At 36.2% G+C, this 15,464-nt stretch overlaps 1 protein-coding gene and 1 long non-coding RNA gene across 2 annotated transcripts in view; both read right to left on the bottom strand.

Moving 5' to 3' along the window:
• Positions 1-15,464, bottom strand: part of LOC102878964 (killer cell lectin-like receptor subfamily F member 2) — a 54,948-nt gene that overhangs the window by 25,975 nt on the left and 13,509 nt on the right. The window lies entirely within an intron of this gene.
• Positions 10,880-14,069, bottom strand: LOC112475538. Its single transcript, XR_003044745.1, has 3 exons — positions 13,971-14,069; positions 12,971-13,040; positions 10,880-11,209 (listed from the first exon to the last, which is right to left on the bottom strand). It is a non-coding gene; the product is annotated as an uncharacterized LOC112475538 (long non-coding RNA).

The following is a 15,464-nucleotide window of genomic DNA, read 5'->3' as shown; positions in this document are numbered from 1 at the left end:
TATCTATCAATCTCCTTAGTATCCCTATTGATTTCCTATATTTAAATCATTAACTTGTGCAACTTGGATATTCTCTCATTTTTCAGAGTTTTTGCTTGTGTTTTAAACAAATCTATCACTTTCATGGCTCTCATAAAACCTTAAATATTTTGAAAGCAATTTTAATTTGCATAGTACATTATATTTGCACTATATTATCAGGTTTTAGAATCTGATAGCTGATGAAAGACAATTTACAATGTCTTTGATATCATGACAGAGATAGAGGCAAGAGAAGGTGAGGGGGAGCCAATTTTGTGTCAGTTCATCAGTGAATAATTTTGCTTCTATTGCTTTTAAAATTTATTGTTTTCTTACACAACCTCATAACGGCAGTGATTCTGTGAATGGAAGTTTGAAGAATGATGCATAATATGTTTAAGTTATAGATGCTTTAACACAATTCTTAAATGTTCTCATGCTTTAATGTGATGTAATCAAGACAAACATCACTATTTCCACTTGATACTCAACTTAAATATGTTACATGATTTGTTCAAAGTCACAGAATTATTGAATAATATAGCCAAGACTTGTATGCAAATCTGTTCTTATCAAAGTCCTATTTAATGTATTATGCTGCCTCCCAGTGGTACAAATTTATATTCACAGTTATCTGTAAATAAAGTTACATTATTTCCCTTTCTTGAAGATTTGACAATATTGAAGATCTATTTACTTACTCATAGTTAAGGTATTTTTTTCCCCGCATACCAGGGGTACTCTTTTTCAATATTTGCATCTTTCTGAATTTATGTGATTTTATGCTTTGGACATGCAAGGAAGAATCAGATATATAAAAAGTTAACATGTACAGAGTATTTTATCCCAGGCATTGTACTATGTGTTAGGTCCAGGAGGTCCCTATCCCTAACTCCATAGTGTGAGAACTAGACTCCTCCCTTACCTTTGTCTGAGAGGGGATCTTTTGTCAGGGTCGGCAATGCTACATGCTCACCTCCCGTTTCACTGGACTTTTGCTCCCTTCCCCACCAGTTTACCCGCCTGAAATATTCCCACCGAAAAAGCCTGCCTCAAGCCCCATATATAAACTTAAATATAAGTTTCAGGTCCCCTCACGTTCAGGGCTGACGCCATATTCAGCTCAGCCCAGTTGTCACTCTGCTACAATAAACTTTACTTAACCCTTTTTTGGCCTTTTGTGTTCTTCCTTCGGGGAACCTAACACTATGTACCCTAAAAGTTATAGAGCTATTATTATTATTACTTTAGTAGTAAAATAAATGAATCTCATAGAGTCTGTGTAACTTGCCAATATTTCTAACTAACAGTGGCCAAGCCAAGGCTCACACTTGTTCATCTTCAAAGCCCATCCTTGTAATCATCAGTTACACTTCCTACTATAGTTTTTCCCTAATTAGAATTTTTTGCCGAGGCTCCATCTTTTCACTGTCTGTTTTCTGCTTCTCCAATACAATCTCTTCTGACTGATCATAAGTGCAGATATTTTGACATCAATCCCTAAATAATAATACCTTGTCCAGGTGCTAATTTGTGTAAGCATAACAAATGAGCAAAACTAATTAATGCCTATGGTCTATAAAGGTGCCACTTTTTCACAGAAAGTAACCAAGAGCAGCAGTCCCTAACCTTTTTAGTACCAGGGACCAGTGCTCCTATGAGAATCTAATGCCTGAGGATCTGAGGTGGAGCTGAGGCAGTGATGCTAGCACTGGGGAGCAGCTGCAAATACAGATGAAGCTTGACTCGCTGGCTACTTACACCCTGCTATGTGGCCTGGTTCCTAACAGGCCATGGATTGGTACTCATCTGCAGCCCGTGGGTTGGGGACCCCTGACCAAGAGCTTGTTCTGAAATATTTATTGATTTACATCTCTACTCTTGACAAAGAAATTGATAGTCAAACATTCTTCTTTAAATGTTTTAATGTCTAAATCCCAACCACATTTCAGAGACTGTTGTTCAATATAGTAGCCATTAATCACATGTGACTAATTAAATTTTAATTAATTATAATTAAATAAAATGAAAAATCTAGCCACATTTCAAGTGCTCAATAGCCACATGGGGCTAAAAGCTACAATTTGGGGTGCACTGACATCATTGCCAATAGTTGATTCAATAGTGCTGGTCTAGAATAAAAATAGTTTTCTTCCAGATGTCAAACAAAAGGAGTTCCAGCTAATTCGTCCGCAAATAATGAACTCAATACATTTTAACGCAAATAATAATATAATTATTATTATAAGCAATAGTCCTCTTCAGTGTGTGTGGTTGTAAAGGTGTAGGCGTTCATAATCCAGGCAAAGCAAGACTGGATATGACAGGGTTTAAAGAGACCCTGAAAATAGGGGAGCAATGCCAGAAGTCTATTTATTTTTTAATATTTTACTGAGATCAAGTAGATATCTTTAAAGTAAATAGCAGCACATGTCTAAAAATGACAGAGACTTCCAATGTAAGGTAATTTTTTCCCCAACCTCATGTTAAAATATGCAATACATATGATTTGAAGAAAGACCAAAATGGTACCATTTCAAATCATATGTATTGCATATTTTAATGGACAAATTAAGTTTCAGAATGAATCTGTCAGAATATGGAAGAAATTTCTACAACCATAGCAACTGATGGGATAGAATTAATCAAATTCCTTAAAGGCCAGTAGGAGAGCAAGAGAACTGGGAAGGAGCTAAAATGTAGCCTTTGAGCACACCTCCGTCTCTAGAGCCAGAATACAGAATTCAGCAAAAAGTCCCTTTGCATCACTTTTGGTTTGGAGCACCAGCATTCTTAGAGTCCTGCCAACTGCAGTAACACAAGGATTGGGCCTCTGTGCCTGGCTTGCCTCCTCTGAACTGAAAGCACACTTCGTGGTCTACTGGCCTCAAGTAGACCTATGGAGAGGGATAGCAGCATTTGGTGTAACTGTCAAGTACTAGAAACTATAAGATCACTGTGTGATCAAACTGTTCTCCGTTTTTATGTTAGAAATAGATATTCTGAAAATTGCCAACTCTTTAATGAAAACATCTGAAAACTGAGGGCAATCTTTTCAGATTTAATGGTATCTTGTTTCATAGCAGGATTGATCTCCATTCAAAGATGAGGAAACAGAAAGATGTGTATTTTATGAACACATCCCTTCGTACAGAAGAAAAATAATGTTATATGATGAAAGAGAAGAAGCATATTACTCTGAAAAATGTTTACTCCAGTTAGCTTTCCAAATTCAAAAACACAAGAAATGTTCAAAACAGTTGAAATAAAGGGAAAAAAAACAGCGAATTTTTCAAAGATAATTCTGAAAAGAGTAACAAAGTAGATTCAATATTCCCATCAGATTTTAAATGTTTCAGATGTATGGTCACCTCCTTATTAATATACCATACAAATATAAGCTTAATTTATTCTTTTGTCAAGGTCACCAATGTAATATATGCAAGTCAATCAAAAAAATCAGCAAGGGACGTCAACAATGGCTGAATCAGTCATTTCAGGGCAATCAGAGACAAAAGTCTCACCTGTCAGTATAGGGGCAGGGCACTATTCATGCCTGGGGATCCCAGGGCCAAGGCAGGCATCTGGGATGGATAGCTTTTTAGCAGTTTGATTCTGAGTGCTTGTTTGCATCAACAGCTTCTACTGACTGCAGCGCATTCATGTGGCTATTATTCTCAACGCTTTGATGTGAGAAGTATTTTAGAAGGTGGAGAAAGTGCTTTTTGCTTTGTCCTTCTCAAAGACGAATTCTTGAAAGATATGGAGGAGCTTTAAGGAGCTGCAATCTGTTCTTACTACACCTGCTCTACAGAGACCTAATTTGTTTCATCAGCGCTCATGGAATTCATTACACAAAAACTGATCTCCTTTGGGTGTGGCCAAGTTCCTGTGGAGCATTCTGAGACTCTAGCATTGGAGGCAATAAGTCTTGTGGCTTCTTAGGTGGATCTGATGACAAGAGTTTGAAATACACAGTTTAGAAATTATATCACACCTCATACAAGTCAGACAAGACTTACTTATTAGAAGTTTGAAGGGGCACTTGCAGATCGTTTCTTTGTTCTCGTACTTCTTTGGAAAAAGCTAAAAACACTCTCATTTTCTTCCTCCTTCATATTGTCTGGGTTTGTGATATCTGGCAAGACTCTTTGCTAATATCTATTACCATGAATGGTATTAGATATTACCATTCAAACTCCCCAGGAGTTTGAAGTCCCTGGCGCTGTCTTTTTCTACGAGGGTCTGAGGTCTCCTTCTTCATTAAAGACACAAACTCTGACATCTGACTGGTTGAGAACCCTTTAGACAAGCTTCAGAATTAAAGAAAACTGCTGTCATGTGTAGATGACAACTGCGCATCTGCTCCATTGAGTAGCTTGCCAGGGTCACAGAGGTCATAAGCAGAGAGTCAAGGATTCCCACCAGGCAGCCTGGTTTCTACACGGTGAAGAGCCCTGGGCCTATCTGCTGGTGCTCTCCACAAAGCCACTTACTTTCTGAGCAAAGTCAGAGGAGCCCTCCTAGTCCTAAGAGTCTGAGATTCCATGATCAACCCCTTCCTCTTGAGTTTTGAGGTGTGGCTGTTAAGGTGCCTCTGTCGGGTAAGCCCCAAGAGGCCAGAGATTTGAGACTGTCTTGCCAGATATAACTGGAGAAAATTTAACTCTGAGATCCACCACTGTGAACTCTGAGGGGCTGAGACAAGACTCCTGCTAATCTGTGGTGGCCCTTGTACATATGAGAAAAAACAACTCTGAGCGGGTAGTGGGAAGTTAGGATGGGGAGCTTTATATAAAGATATCTCTTCTGAGCTGAAGAAGTACAAAAGGCGCCCCTTCTGGACTAAGACAGTGCTCATCCCACCCAGATGCAGGACTTCTGGGTTGTCTTAAATTGATTACTCCTTTCACTTTTCTCTATTGTAAGTGCAGGGTTCTTTCTAATCCAAAACTTACTTTAAAATTACCTTTTCCACTTCCAACATCCCAATTATAGTATCTGTCTTAAAGATAATAAGATTCTTTACAACTGGCTGCAGATCAACTGCATAGCTTGAAGAATTAACTGATATCATCCATATAGGGATATCAACATTATAGGTATACTGCCAGGAGAAGAGATTTGATAATCTTCTCAGTAGAGAGATCAATGTCTTTTTCATGTTTTCTTTCTGTTCCATGATGAAAGTGGATTCTACAGAACCCGCAGCAAAAGAAACAAGATATTTGGTCTCAGCTGGAGGAAGTGGTGCACTGGCTTTAGGTTTTTCCCTCTCTCTCACTGCTGAGGCAGCACGGATGCAGAGGGGCGAAGTGGGGTGGTTAGGGGTGGGTAGAGGTGGATGAGTGGGTAGGTACATCCTGTCCTTGGTGGACTAAAATAGTCCAGCGTTCTGTAGGGCGCTGTGCCCACCCTCCGGCGGGGCTTCCTTTCACTCCCGGTGTCTGCACTGTTGTTGGTTTAGCTCTCTAACTCAGACCTAAATGGAGGAGGAAGAGACAGCTTCTCCCGAACTCAGCCCAGCACCTCCCCTGTCCCGTGGGTGGAATTCCCAGTAGCTGATTGGAGCTGCCAGGGCTTTACCCGCCGGAATCATTTTTCTGCGAGGACCCCAGGACCCGGTCTGCCTCTGCAACCTCTCCCCGCACACCCAGAAATGAGGGCGGAGCTGGCTGCGTCTGCGCGAGGGAGGCAGAAACACTGGCTCTGGATTTCCACGAAATGGTGGTCACTTCTGACCATGACGGAAACAGTTTTGGTAAAGTGATAGAAGAAAAAAAAAAAGATCTAGTGAGTTCAAGAGGGAAGGGAGGAGAGTAAGTGAAGAGGGGAATTATAGATATCTCTTTTGAAGAGTTACGAAAAAGCATAAGACTATCTGATCATTGTAATGGTTACAGGGCAAGCATATATTGCAGGGAGGAAGCAAGAGAATTAAAATGTTAATCAAGTCACATTCAGAGATGAAGGATCAGCCCTGAAGCCAGGCCAGAAGGAGACCTTCAGAACAAAGGAAGGTTTCTACTGGGATTGCTAACAACCCATTCCCCACACTCCTGAAGGGGAAACAGGAACCAATGGAGTCATTCCCTATGGCTAAAACCATGGGGAACCTATGGATTAAAGGCTGGGAACTGCCAGCAGGCCTTTCAGGCTACATAGTCTTACTTTTTCATGCTACATACTCTTCCTCTTCCTCATTGCTTGTCCAAAGGAAATGGGAACCCTGAACACTCGGGGTTCCTCTCACTGTTCCTCTCACTCTCTGCCTCAGAGGAGACCTCACTCTGTCTGTAGAATGTTACCCCTTTTCTAATAAACTTTCCTTTTGACTTCAACTTTGACCTATGTGTTGAATTTCTACACTCTGCCAAAGGACCCTCTTCTCTTGGTGCAGGGCTTGGTCATCCCCCCTGCCGCCCACCACCACCACCTACCCCCAGCTGTAGGAATTTTGTCCTGTCCTGCATCAATTAGAGCTTTTCATCTTTAATCAGAGATCTCTTTTTCTAGACTTTGCTTTATGTCAACTTATTTAGGAGTTAAATCAGTCAGTTTGAAACCATTGATTGGTTTATTCACGCCAGAGAGCCAGGCTCTTAGGGAACAGGGAATAAAACAAGTGAATTTGGATGAGCTGGCTAATGACGGAGAAAAATCTGATATACACAATATTGTTGAAAAGAGTGGGCCAGGCAGACAACTGCAGCATCAGAGTTTCAGAGTAGGTTACTAGAACTTGGGGAGAGAACACTGAAGGAATGATGTTGAAAGGCAATAGAAAAGTATGCAACATTCTTCACAATTTTGTTCAACGCACACCATGCTGACAATCTTCTCATTTGCTTACTTGCATTTTGCCACCAGAGGTCTCTGGAGCTCAGTGCTGTCCAAGAAACATGCTAATGGTTTCAAAGAAAGATGAAACATGGCTGAAGGAAAAAACAATTTGTAAAGTAAAATATGCTGTGATGGTCACGATCCAAGATCCAAATGAACTGATGAGTACTTGAATACATGACTGAAAATGTCCGTAGTCTATTAAACTAATTAGAAAAGTACTTTTCTGTGCTATTTCTTACTGTGATATAACAAAAACGAAAAATAATCCACTGTAAAATGGGTATTTTGAGTCATAGAGCAGTTACTTGCTTGTTGCTATTTTTGGTTCCTGCTAAACAAATGACAGGTCTCTCTACTCAAACTGCTTACACTAGAGAGTCAGCATGAGTTTGCCTGAGGAGGTAGAGCCTGAGATGAATGTAAAGTAAGTAGGAATTAACCAGCAAACAGAATTTGAGAGTGGTTGAGGGAGTGGAGGAAGAGGAAGAGGCCTCTCTGAGTAGTGGAAACTTTCTGTCTAATCACCCAGAGGCAGCTTCTGAGTAGCTACTGTTTTATTATAATGAAAGAAAACGGTAAAGCAAGTTTGGAAGTGTTTTGTTTTTTTTTTTTCAGGGAGAAGGAAGTCAAGTGAACTTCCAAAGAACTTTATACCCATATTTTCCTGACACAAAATTCCCTGCCTTCCTGCCCCACAGCAGGATTATCTTCCTTTTTCCTTTTTTTTTTTTTTTCAGGAAATCCAATATATTCTGAAGGCTTTTTAACTCCATAGGTCTATTAGATGAGGTATAACTGAATATCATCTCCTAGGCATCATAGGGGTCAATTAGAAAAAATATTATATGATTTTTTTCTTTAAAAAAACTGCCAGAAAATTGCTCAGATACACTGTCAGAAATGCTGATGATTTAATTTAGCTTCTTCTCTTCCCATCATCCAAGTTGTTTTAGTGTCTTACATAGTTTTTAATCTCTTAATTATCCTTTGCTTTAAGTTCCAGTACATTATTTCTTCAGTTTAATTTAATTAGTTGTTTATTAATTCATTAAAAATTTGTAACTATTATATATTTTTATTTCCAAAAGTTCTATTTAGTTATTTTTTTAATTTTTTTTTTGTTTAATAGTCTTGTTCTTTACTTATGATTTTCATCATTTTGTAATACACTGTTTTAGGTGTTACTTATGTGGTCTTGGGCTCTCCTGTTTAGACTCCTTCCGTTGGTTACTCCTGTTGACGCTCCCTGATGGTGCTTTTTTTAAATTTTTTTTTATTGTGAACTCACCTTTAGTGTGGATTTTTCCACACTATGGAGTGTCACTCCAGAAAATATTTTTTTGTAATTTAGGTAAAATTGTCATAGAGTAAAATTAACTCTTTTAAAGTGAATAATTCAGTGGTATCTGATATATTCACAATGTTATGCAGCTGCCACTTCTATGTAGGTTGAAAACATTTTTATCATCTCAAGAGAAAACCACATACCCATGAAACTGTTGCTTCTCATTCTCCACCCTCACACCCAGCCCATATCAACTGTCTATCTCTTCTATTACACCCAGTCTCATCTGTCTATGTTTTTAACCTATTCTGGATATTTCATATATATAGAATCATACAATATGTGACCATTTTGTGTGTGGCTTCTTTCACTTAGTATAATGTTTTCAGGATTTATCCACATTGTAGCATGTATTAGTACTCCATTCTTTTTTATGGATAAATAATATTCCAACTCCATGATAGTTGGCATGTGTTTCTGCTTGTTGCCACAGGGTTATTAAAGGTTTAGCATGATTTTTCACATCAATTTCATACCATGATATAGCAAGAGCAAAAAGAGGAAAAAAACAAAACACAACATCAGAAGCCAATTCCTCCTGCAGTGTCCTCTAGTCATAAGCTTAACATCAGCTCACTGCAAAGAAAAAAGCTGAGTATGGCCCATTAATGAAGAACAGATAACAAAAGCATGGATTACAGCTAAGACAAACTAAACTGATACCTGGCACAGACTCAGAGTAACTGCCCTCTAATAGAGAGAAAACTTCTTTGAAAAGAAAACATTTTATTTATGAGATAAAAGGTTAAGGACATCTAGTCTTCCATATCACCTGAATCCAGTGGTGATACAAATGACTTAGACATACCACATATAATACTAAAAGTCCAGTTTTAGTTTAAATGTGATTTTCACTATTTTTATTATTTGGGTATTATATCTATTGTTTACAGATGCTAATAAGGCAGTATTTCAAGTTTATTAAGGATTACCCAAGATCTTTGCTAGTAGCTCCTTCCCTTACTCTACCATTATAGTCAACCATAAAAAAATAAAACTGCATGTTTCCAAACTAGTAAAACCATAAGAACTATCTCTTTTCTTGGTAACCAACATTGTGTAGGAGAAAGCTGATGATTTTTCATTCTATTCTACATACTGTTTTATTCAGTTTCTACATTGAGGTCCCTACTATGAAAAGAAGTTATTATTTCACCATGTTTCAGTTTACACATAACAGTAGATTTTACAGCAGAAATTACGACCAACCATTATATGCATTTTTTCTTCTTTCATTATTTTTCTTTTGTCTCTTTTCTCAAATAAACTTCTGAGGTCACAACAAATATATTTCCTGTCCTTGTAGTATGGTGTCCTCCACACTGGCCAAAAACCCCCCATGGTTTAAGTCCAACAATGGTATTACATGTACTTTGTAAGTTCTTCAGATGTTTCCTCTTCTCTACTTTCTTTATTATGCCCTTCTGGCACTCCTGAAAAAGGAATGTTCGAGTTTCTTCAATCACCCATTCTCTTCGTTTTTTTATATTTGTCAACACTTCATACTCTTTCTTCTGCATTCTCAGTGATATGGTCCACCCAATCTGCTAACTTAACGTTTTGTCAGCTGGGTTTTTATACTTAGTTTTTCTATTGAGTATATTTCAACAATAACGTTTTGTTGTTTTCAAGATTATAATTAGATTCTTTTTCTACTGTGTTTGCCTATTTTGTGTCGAACTTCTTTATCTCCTCAAGAATAATAAATATAAATATTTTTAAGGTTTTTTTTTTTGAGGCGACGAGGCTGTTTTGTTTATTTTTAAAATTATTCTATTAGCTCTATTTCCTCAGGTGCTAATTTATTTTATTGATGGAAATTGCAAACTTTCTTTAATGTTGTGATCTTCCTCATACATTTGCTAATTTTTGACTATAAACTCATTTCCTGGGATGAAATGGCTTCCTGGTGAGGCAATTTCAGGATGGCCTGAGTTTTTTCATGCAGCAGGCTTACCTACAAGCCTGCAGTCTTGCCAATGCTTAATTTAGGCTTCTTGGCACCCACATGTGGTATGGTTTCTTTGCAAGTCTCTACCGTTTGATTAATAATGTTGAAGGTAGACTAATGTAAATATTTATTTGACTCCTTCAAACAGTAACACATCTTCACAACTTAAGGTCATTGGTGAAAATAGGAATTTTCTATAATCTGGGGGATACTGAAGAGAAGGGGAGGCAGCCACTCTGTCCACTTCTGTTGAACAGAGTATGTACAGGTAGGAAGTGGTAACTAAATCTGTGGCTCATGAACTATATAATTAACTACCAGTCACAAAAAGTTCCATAATTTCTTCAGTAGTAGGCTAAGATCTGAAGCCCAAAATGATTTTGCTTCTATTATTAGTTTTCAACAAATAGAATAGAGCTAAAATAGAGCTTTCATAAGCTAATATAATGTTGACTCACTTGCATGAAATATCAGATCTCAAGGCTAAAAACCATATTTTTATAAAGTGAATGTGTGGAGAAACTGTCACATTGGGCTTACGGGAAAATTGGATTGCCTTGGCCATGTTTGACATAAGGTTATCTAATTAAAATGTTTTTTTAAGTGAATCATTATCTGTGACCAGATGTTAATACAAAAAAAAAAAAGAAAAGAAAATTAATTTTTAAGAAAATGCAAGAGTCCGCCATACACCATCTTGATTTTTACCTCGTATGTCAATAAATGAGAATCAATTTTTTTATTAAAAAACAATAACTAAAACAAACTTTCAGCTGGCATTCAGGATTATATTCCTAGAAATCTCAGTAAAATGAAAACACTGAATTGCAAACAAAGCAATTATATTAAATATTTAAAAGAAAACTAAGTCTTTTATTTAGAAAGATAATCAGATACATCCAGTGTATATCTGAAGATCAGGTAAGGCTTTGCATCCTCCTCTGGGCATATATGTCTGGTTTGGAACAAATCCACTTCTTCTCTGTGTAGGGCGGACACCTTTGTCACTCACATAGGCACAGTCTCTTCTTCCTCTGATAGAAAAACTACAATGGAAGAAGCAAAATCAGTTATCCTCTAAATGTAAGATGCATTATACATGCCACCTTTTTAATATTAAAAATTACCCTGCAAGATACATATTTTGATTCCTTTTTATACCTAAATAAACTGAATTTCCCATGTTCTTATAACAAATAAAACTAAGATTCATGCCTAGATGAATGAAACACAGTTTAGTCTATTTCCACCTTCTTCGCTTTGTAAAAGAGAAGAGTGAAAAAGTGCTCCTATGTTACAGGTAATTTTGTTAGTGTTGTTTGTAGGCCCTGATTTTCTCCTGACTTATGTATTGATCACTGAGTAGCTAATAGACTTTCATTAGCTGGGGATTCAATAGACCAGCTACAGGGACAGTGAATCAAACCTATCTTACGTCCATAAGCGTAACCACATCCAAAGCCCCACTTGGCTGGTGGGAGAGATTCTGCCCATTTTCTCTCCACTTTCAGCAATATTGTTTCATTAAATAACTGAAGACCTCAGCAGCTTTTTCTAAACCGCACGTGTTATCACAGTTTTCCTAATTCCCTAATTGTTTTAGTACTGGAATTACAGTGCTATTCCACTGAATTTAAATGGCTTGACACAAACATTTGAGTCAGCATTCAGATTATAAATGTCTCCTCTTTATCATGAAATCTCTATAGTCTGATATGATCTTCTTGTGAGAGAAGGGGTAAGTATACTTGATACTGTTGAAACATGCTAGGCCTTACTGATGTTTTTCATTTCTATCATAATAAACAGTTTCAATAACTGAAGAGTTAACAATATATTTGACCCTTAAAACATCTTGAGAATGAGACAGAGTAAATATTACTGTTTTAGTATTGTAAAGGAAAAATTAGAGGTTAATTTGAATATTTGACAAACATCTACAATATATTAAGCATTGCAGAGATGACAGTGTATAAATATAAGTTCTCTTTGATTTCTAAAACTTACCATCTGTCCAAGATCAAAAAGCTAATAAGAACTAGTTTTCAAACCTACTAACATCCAATACAGTGCCCTTCTCAGTAAATAAATAGTTATATTTCCCGTGTTGACTACTTTATCATCATAGAACAGTTTTTCAAAACCTCCTTATCTCCTCAGGCAAGCAAATATTTTGTGAAATTTTCTGAATCCAAGTTTTCCAGCATCATCCAAAATTGTTTCAGTAATATAAAGATTCTATAAATATACAGTTGAGATTAAATTTAATATTAATAAACTTTACTTGTCCTAAATGTAACTATGATCTTATTTAATAGACTTTATTACTATCTCTCATAATCCTTCTATAAACAGCTGAACATTGATGCCGTGGTAGTTTTATATAATAATTTATCTTGCATTTATATAATATTTTTCAGTTTAAAAAGTACACTCACATACGTCAAAACCTCTGATCTTAACATCAACCCTGTGAGATCAATAGGGTGAACACACTTGATTTTTGCCGAGAGGTAAGAAACAGACATATGTATGTTGTGCAGTTCTCTCAAAGTGAAGGAGTTGGTAAGTGACATAGATGAGGCCTGGAATCAGGTTCACGGTCATTCTCCCTCACCATGCCACCTATGATAGACTTTGGATTGATTCAAAGAGCTTGCAGAAACTTTGCAACATACAGATTGGCACTGTCTTCTTTAACAACTAATCTTAGAATAACTTTTAGAGCATATAACTGAAGAACACTTTGAGTTTTATGCAAAGTAAATTCAAATATAAATATTGCTGCTATATTTTTTAAAACTTACTTTCTGATCCATTCAGTGCCATTTATCCATTTTCAGGGTCAGAGGGGCCTTTATACCTCAAGAGGAAATCCTTTCGGAAAACACAGAGATGATATTCATTAATCTGTCATTACCCAACCTCTCTCAAAAGAAGTAGTGCTTCTATGCTATATTCTTAACTGTGCTTGTAATTTTCTTTTTAATTTTGTATTATATAACTCATTTCCCACTTAGAAAAAAAAATGCAGCTCACTGCCAGAGTTAATTTAATTTTACATAAACTTCTTTCCATGTCTCTTGTAAAGTTTTTTTTCCTTTAGTCTATTTTGTCTGACAAGAATATAACCAGCCAGCTCTCTTTTGGTTACCATTTGCGTGAAATATCTGTTGCCATCTTTTCATTTTTAACTTCTTTGTGTCTTTATATTTAAGATGAGCCTCTTGTAGAGAGTATATAGATGAATGCTATTTTTTTTCCTGATCAATCTGCCAGTCCTTGTCTTTTAATAGGATAGTTTCATATTTTACATTTAATGTGATTTCAGATAAAGAACTTATTTCTGCCATTCGTCCACTTGTTTTCTATATGTCTAATATGTTTTTTTATTCTTCACTTCAGCTGTTATTGGATTCTTTTGTATTTAACTGACTTTTTATAATTTTAATTCCCTTTTTTCTGTATATTTTTTAGTAATTTTATTAATGGATACATTGGGGATTGCAACTAACATCTTAAAGTCATAATAACCTAGTTTATAATATGAACTTGGTTTCAACAGTATACATTTCCTCCTATATGTTTCCAACCTTCTCTCTTTATATTATTGTCAGATCACACATTTATGCACTGTATGTCCACTAACATAGATTTATAATTAGTTTTTAAGTGAATTTGCCTGTTAAATCATATGATTGTTCTGCATAAGTGTCCTTTATTCTTTTGGCTGAGTTACTGTCTAAGTACTTTAATTTCAGCATTTATTATTACTTGTAGCATGTATCTACTGGTAAAAAAACTTACCTGAGTTGCTGATTATCTAGAAACATCTTAATTTCTTTTTCATTCTGGAAGATAGTTTTGCCAGATACAGAATTTTAAAAATATTTTTACTTTTTCAATATTTGCCAGATACAAAAATTTTTAAATATTTTTACTTTTCAGTTATAGTTGGCATCCAATATTATGTTAGTTTCAGATGTACAACATAGTGATTAGACATTTATATAACTTATAAAGTGATCATCGAATAAATCTAGTACCCATCTGACACTGTACAGTTATTACAATATTATCGACTATATTCCTTATGCTATAGTTTACATTTCTGTAACTATTTTTTAACTACCAATTTGTACTACTTAATCTCTTCTCTTCTTTCACCTACCCATCCCGAATCTCCTCCTATCTGGTAACCCTCAAAATGATCTCCGTCAGATAAAGAATTCTTGATTGGTCATATTTTTGCTTTCAGAACTTTAAACATGTCATTCCACAGCTTTCTGGCTTCCTTTGTATCTCGGGATAAATCAGCTGTTAATCTTATTAAGGATCCCATGCACATAACTAGTTGTTTCTCTCTTGCTACCTTCAAACTTCTCTTTTTGGACTTTAACAACTTGACTATAATTTGTCTTGATTTGGTTCTCTTTGTGTTTATCTTGTTTGGAGTTCATCGGTCCTCTTGGACATGTATATTTATCTTTTTTCTTATACATGGGAGGTTTTCAGCTATTATTTCTTCAAATATTTTTTCTACTCTCTTTTTCTCTTTTCCTTCCGGTATTCCAATAATGCATATGTTGGTCAGTTTTTTGTCTATAGTTTCCTTTAGCTTACTGAACATATTTAAGACAACAGATTTTACATCTCTGACTAATAATTCCAATGTCTGGGTTCCCTCAAGAGTGGTTTCTGTCAGATTTTTTTCCCTATGAATGCGCTGTCCATTCTTATTCTTTGTACGTTTTATAATTTTTTGTTGACAACTAGACAGTATGAGTGTTTTGTTGTGATAACTTTGAGAATCTAATTCTCTTGCTCTTTAGGGATTGTTGAATTTTGATTGTTTGAAGCCATCTGTTTGTGACCTTTTCAAACAATTTTTGCAAAATATGTATTCTCTGTTGTGTGAAGTCACTGAAATTTCTATTCTGTTATCTCTATAGTTAGTCAGTTACCAGCCAAAGATTTTGTTAAATACCTGACTCCCAAAAGGGAGAAATAAAACAAGTACCATTTCTTTAAATCCCCTGAAAGCCATTTCAGTTGGTGAAGTTTGAAAAAAAAAAGTGTCAGCCCGCCTCTGTGTCTGCCCCTCAGTAATCAGAAGTAACAGCATATAACCCCAATATTTGGAAAACAAGGTCTTTGCCCACCCTGACTCCAGCAATGTGAAGCAACATGTTATGCTGAACATGGATAGCAGTCCCTATGGCTCCCTGCCATGGTGATGTGGGGGGAATGACAGCTACTACTGAGTGGGAAGGCTGAAATTCACTAAGATTAACTGAAATT

This window comes from Pteropus alecto, unplaced genomic scaffold (genome assembly GCF_000325575.1).
Source record: "Pteropus alecto unplaced genomic scaffold, ASM32557v1 scaffold172, whole genome shotgun sequence".
Taxonomy (NCBI): Eukaryota; Metazoa; Chordata; class Mammalia; order Chiroptera; family Pteropodidae; genus Pteropus; species Pteropus alecto.
The sequence above is the reverse complement of the archived record's forward strand: the minus strand, read 5'-3'. Positions and strand labels throughout refer to the sequence as shown.